We start from the raw sequence: 6,948 nt of genomic DNA on the forward strand, positions 1-6,948 counted from the left end.
TTTCAAGAAATATAAATATATTACCAATTGTCTTTAATTCTCTCTTTCCATCTCCATGTTTTTAGCTTTTGGTGAAAACTGTTTATATGCAAGATCGCTTTTTAAATTAAAAAAAAACACACACATTTATGTACAAAGTGGCCACGCCATGTGTTTAGACTCACTTTTCTAATCAATGTAAAAGCATCAATTGAGTGAATAGTAGTGGTATCATGATCACTGAAGTTTTAAAACTACATGGAGACATTAATTTGTATTGCATCATGTAATTAAGTCAAAAGAGGGCAAATTGAGCCTTTTTGGTACAATTAAAATACAGAGAAATGCACAAAGATACCTTTATTGAACTTGGTTCAGCTGAAATATTCTAGACCAAAAAACTGAAGAAGTCTTTTTTTTTTTTTTTAATTAGCAGATAGAAATGAGCTCAAAATCAGATTAACTTGTGTAAGGAACATAATTTGACATATTATTTCTGTATAATTGTAATAAGAAATTTTAGAGATTACATAATTTGATATTTATTTACAAAATCAACTTAAAAGCAGCCTCCACTCCATCTCATGTTTTATACCATAAACAAACACTATCACACAAATAAATGAATTTCTCTCAAAGGAACTCTCTTGCACAATCGTGGTAAATGAAGCTGCAAGCTCTTAATATAAGAAGGAAGAGGTGGTTTTATTATTATTATTATTATTATTTTAGGCAAAGATGACTTTCTTCCATTTTATAAAAAACACACAAATATCATTTTACTCTTTGGTTAGTCTAGTGGTTATGAGTGGGGCTGCTAACCTTAAAGTCAGCTGCTGAAACTACCAGCTGTTCCGCAGGAGAAAGATGAGGCTTTCTGCTCCCGTAAAGATTTACAGCCTCGGAAACCCTATGCAGGTTTGCTATGAGTCAGAACCAACTCCATGGCACACCACCACCACCAGACTGACAAAGGAGTCCTAGTATGGTACTGTGGGTTAATGCACTGGACTGCAAGATCATTTGAACCATAAGGTTGACAGCTCAAGCTCACCAGCCACTCCTTGGAAACCCTATACAGGGTCTCTATGTATCAGAGCCAACTCGATGGCACTTAACAACAAGACTGACAAAAATTAAGAATTCCAGCAATATCAAGCATTGAGGAGTATACAGAATTCTTATAAGCTGTTGGGAGAACAAAAAAACTATTTGACATTATCTCATAAAGTTGAATAGTTGCATAATCTACAACCTAACATGCCTATTTCTAGCTATAAAACCAAAATGAAACACTTGCATATGTGACCAGGAGACGTACATAATCATACTTATAGCAACAATACTCATAATGAAAACAGCAGAATGAATGAATAAATTGTAGTATATTTATATAATAAAGTGTTACATAGTACTGAAATGAACAAAATACATTATATACAATACCATGGATGAATCTTGGAAACAAAATGTTGAGTGAAAATGATAAATACCAGGTCACTGTATATTGGATAATAGCATTTTTATAAAGCGAAAAAAAAAATGTATGTCAAATACTGTATTGTTTTGGCTTAAAGACATTTGTGATAAAACTAAGTTTAAAAAAAAAAAGCATTATAAGGAAAAGCACAAAATTTAGGATACTGGTTATCCCTGAGGACAGAGGGGGAAAAAAAGAAGTAAGAAACACAAAGGTAAATGAAAGATATTGGGATATATTTTAGTTTGAGTCTCTGGGTAGTGCTTATCTTACTCAGCACTGTAAGATAAGCACTGGACTGAAAATTCAATTTGAATCATAAGGCCGGTTATTCAAATCCACCAGCCACTCATCAGAAACTCAACAGGGTCACTACGCATCAGAATGGACTCAGTGGCACTTAACAACAACTAACCTAAGGAGCTCTGGTAGCGTAGTGGTTACCAATTGGGCTGCGAACCTTAAGGTTAGCGGTTCGAAACTACCAGCTAAATGCGGGGGAAAGATAAGGCTTTCTACTCCCGTAAAGATTTACACCCTCGGAAACCCCTGTACAGGGTCGCTATGGGTCGGAATCGACTCGACGGCACTTAACAACAACAACAACAACCTAAAGGTTGGTGGTTCACCGCCACCCAGCAGTGTTGCAGAAGAAAGGCCTGATAAACTGCTTCCATAAAGATGCAAGAAAACTCTATGGAGTACTTCTATCTTGGGGTCCCCATGATTTGAATAGTCCGTGAGTGGTCATCACAGTTAGGGGGTGGTATGGATTGAGTTGTGTCCCTCCAAAACATGTGTTATAAAACCTAACTCCTAACAAGACTTTCATGATTCAATAGTGAGTAATTGCTATCATGACTAATTGCTATTGTTGCAACTGTAAAGGTAGAAGTTTTGTAGCAAAAAGGTGTGAGTGGTCCATCTTACAGTCCCAGCATGGAGGACCCTGGGACTATGAACGGAGAAGAGCAGGAGTGGAGTGTGGGACCCTACCCAGAGAAGCGGCAATGCCAGAGATGGAGGCAGAGATGATGACATGGAGAGACAGAGCAGCTGAGGATTCTAGACTCATGGACGGAGAGGGGCTGTGTGCTGGCAGCGGGGTGGGGGCGTGGGGCCAGGGTGTGCCCTTTGGCTGTTTGAATGATTGTATATTCCTGAGTATTTGGGTGTACTTCCAAAAAAAACACAAAAACAGAGGGAGTAGAAGCAATACTGTTGAATGATGAAGCTTGTAGGGGTTTGTAATCATTGCAATGAAAGGAACTGATGTTCTCCCATGTAAATGATCACTGAATTCACAATAAAAAATTAAAAACAAAAACCCTAACCCCTATACTTGTAGTTATAATTCCATTTGTTGTTGTTGTGTGCCGTGGCATTGGTTCAACTCATAGCGACCCGGCACAGGGTTTCCAAGGCTGTAAATCTTTACAGGAGCAGAAAGCCTCATCTTTCTCCTAGGGAACAGCTGGTAGTTTCAAATAGGACCCTATTTTATTATATTAACAAGGCATTGGTGCAGGATATGCTTTATGTCAATTCTTTTGAGATATAAGAGATTGAACAATCAAGTGAGCAAACAGAAATGGGAGAAGATAGAAGAAATTCACCAAGGAGCCAAGGAATAAGGAGTTTCTCCCAGAGCCAACAGAGAGAGAGATACTTCCCCTAGATCAGGAGTGGAGAACCTTTTTTCTGCCAAAGACCATTTGACTATTTATAATATCATTTGCAAGCCACACAGAATTATCAACTTAAACATTAGACTGCTATATTTGGTCAAGCATTTAATTAACTCACCCCTACTCAATGGCACTTCACAACAACAACAATGCAATGGCTAGAGTCCTGGTGTGGTGCTTCAGGATAATGGGCTCGACAGCAAGGTCAGTTTGAGCCACAAGGTTGGTGGTTCAAACCCACCAGTTGCTCCTCAGAAACCCTATACAGGGCTTCTATGAGTCAAAACTGACCAAATGACACTTAACAACAACAATGTGATGGCTAGAATGGCTATTCTTTGGTGAGGTGTGTGATGTTAGCTGATAGTGATGATGTTACTACTCACAATTGCTTTTCCAAGTTTACATCTGTCAGTCTGGAGAGCAGTCAACTCTTTGCAATGGTAAGTTTTAAAAAGAACTGCTCACAATAATATGTTGTTCCAAACACAGTTGCATACTTCAGTGCATATCTCCTCAAAATGTGAAATTCATCATTGCTTATAGACAATCATTCAAAATAAAAAAAGCAACATTTATCTAAGGACAAAGTTGAGAAGGGATGGGAGGCTGGGTATGGGTGGAATGAAAAACAACCACAGGGAGAAAGCTGGATAATTGTTGCTGCATGACGAGGATTGTAATCATTAAGATGAAACAAAGTCTATGATTTGTTGAATGTAAAACTGATGATCCTGTCTGTAGACCTTCCCTCAAGTCACAATAAAAAGTTTAAGGGAAAAAAAAGATTACAATGAACCAAGGATTAAGGATGCCCCTACCTTACTAGATGATGTGACTCAAGTCACTACCCTTTGTTTCCCTTGGGAGCATGGTCTGACTCCAATTATTTTTAGACAGGTTCACTCTCCTGTCCTGGATTTTGCATCTGGCTCATTATATCTGATCTCCTAGGATTTTCGGCCCATCGCCTGCCCTGGTTCACCAACTCCTGCAGCCTCATGCTTCAACAGCCTGTCATCTGATTGACTGACTTGGGTTCCTCAGCTCCTGAGACTACGTGGGTAAGAAAATTCCTCCAGACTGATCTCTGAACTAGGGATTTGGACTTGCCAGTTTACACAATTGTGTGAGTCATTTCTTTTGACAATTGTGAGTTTTGTGAGATGTTGCAATGTATTGCAGAACCTTCAGACTTAAGGGAGGAGTGATGTTTGATATCAAGGACTATGGAATGATGTAACATGTAAGAAAAGTCAGGCAGTTGGAATATCTTTAACATCCAAATCATAGAGACCAACCAGCCTTGTGCTGATCTTTATAAAAGAAATTATTCATGCAGCAAGTAAAAACATTTTGCTATAAAACTTTATTTAAAACTTTTATTAATAATTAAAAATATCAAAAGGTTTCTTGACATATCTTCCATCTAAGTCTTTGCACTTCTGAAAGTGGTGTTTCCATATCTCTAACCCTTCTCAGAAGAATCATGTGCTCTTTCACTTTCACCATGTCCAAACAGCGTTTGCCATCCATGAGGAATTCAAATTGTGTAGCTTTTAAGTTTTCTTTGAGCCTTGGAGAATAAAAAGAAGTTTGAAGGAACAAGATCAAGGTTATAGAGTAGATGGGGTAAGGTTTTCCAAATTTCTCATGATCAGTTCTTGCTAACCTTGAAAAATGAGCAGGTCTATTGTTATGGGGGGGAAAATTCATCACAACTTTCCTGGATTTTTTGCACCAATGTTGTTGTTAGTTGGTTTCGATTCATAGTGACCTTGTGCACAACAGAACAAAATATTGTCATGTTCCCTGCCATTCTTACAATTGTTATGCTTGGGTCCATTGCTGCTGCAAGTGTGTCAATCCATCTTATAGGGGTCTTCTTTTTTGATTACCCTCCACTTTACCAAGCATGATATACTTCTGCAGGGACTGGTCCCTCCTGACAACATGTCCAAAGTATGAGAGACAAAGTCTTGACATCCCGGTTTCTTAGGAGCATTCTGGCTATACTTCCTCCAATATAGATTTGTTTATTCTTCTGGCAGCCCATGGTACTTTAAATATTCTTTGCCAATACCATAACTAAAATGCATCAATTCTTCTGCAGTTTTCTTTATTCTTTGTCCAACTTTCACATGCATATGAGGCTATTGAAAATACCATGGCTTGGGTCAGGAGCACCTAAATCTTCAAACTGATAAAGAGGTCTTTTGCATTAGATTTGCCTACTGCAATGTCATTTTATTTCTTGACTGGTGTTTCCATGATTGTTGATTGTGGATCCAACAAAAATGAAGTCTTTGACAACTTCAGTCTTTTCTCCTATTATCATAATGTTATTTATTGCTGTACTGGTGAACATTCTTGTTTTCTTTACAGTGAAGTATAATCCATACTGAAGTTTGTAGTCTTTGATCTTCCCTAGGAAGTATTTTAAGTCCTCTGCACTTTCAGCAAGCAAGGTTGTATCATCTACATATTGCAAATTGCTACTGAGTCTTCCTCCAATCCTGATGTCACTTTCTTCTTCATTTAATCCATCTTCTTAGATTATTTGCTCAGCATACAGATTGAATAAATATGATGAAAGGACACAATGCTGGCACAAACCTTTCCTGGTGTTAAACCATTCAATATCCTCTTGTTCTGTTCTAACAACTGCTTCTTGATCTATGTACAGCTTCCTCATGAGTATAATTAAGTGTTCTGGAATACCCATTCTTCACAATGTTAGCCATAGTTTCTCATGATCTACATAGTCAAAAGTCTTTGCATAGTCAATAAAACACAAGCAAACATCTTTCTGGCATTCTCTACTTTCAGCCAAGATCCATCTGACATCAGCAATAATATTCTTAGTTCTACTTCCTCTTTTGTATCCAGCCCTGAATTTCTGGCATTGCTCTTTTGATGTCCTGTCACAACTGTTTGTATATTATCTTAATTAAATTTACTTGCAGGTGACATTTATGATATTGTTAGATGATTTCTGCATTCTGTTGGGTCACCTTTCTTTGGAATGGGTACAAATATCTCTTCTAATTTGTTGGCCAGGTAGCTGTCTTCCAAATTTCTTGGCATAAATTAATGAGAACTTTCAGTACTACATCAGTTTGTTGAAAGATTTCAATTTGTATTTCACCAATTCCTGGAGTCTTGTTTTTCACCAATGGCTTCAGGGCAGCTTTGACTTCTTTCTTCAATACCATTGATTCTTGACCATGTGCTACCTCGTGAAAAGATTGTTTTCCATTTTCTTAATATTTCTTTCCTAATAAACCCTTTTGATTGTTCTATGTCTTTCAAGAAAATCTGTCACAATTATTCCTTAGTTGTGGTGGTTAATTGTCATTTAGTCAGTTCTGACTCATAGTGGTTCTGTATAGGGTTTCTAAGGAGTTGCCGATGGGTTTGAATTGCTGGCCTAGCAATTAGCAATCCAGTGCTTACAAATCCTAGAAAACCGTTTCCATAGCTTTCTGAGCTGACCTCTCTGTCCCTACTTTAACTTGTCCAACAGACCCCATCAAAAGTCATTGTTTGATTGGACCTTTTTTCTTTTTCTTTTGAAGGTACCCTAATGAGACTGTTGTTGTTGTTGTTAGGTGCCATTAAGTTAGTACTGACTCATAGCGACTTTATGCACAGCAGAATGAAACACTGCCCGATCCTGAGCCAACCTCACTACTGTTGCCACGCTGAGTCCATCGATGCTGCCACTTGGCCAATCCATCTCGTTGGGGGTCTTCCGCTCTTTCTCTGACCCTTCACCTTACCAAACATGATATCCTTCTC

Source organism: Chrysochloris asiatica, unplaced genomic scaffold, assembly GCF_000296735.1.
Source record: "Chrysochloris asiatica unplaced genomic scaffold, ChrAsi1.0 scaffold00087, whole genome shotgun sequence".
Classification (NCBI taxonomy): domain Eukaryota; kingdom Metazoa; phylum Chordata; class Mammalia; order Afrosoricida; family Chrysochloridae; genus Chrysochloris; species Chrysochloris asiatica.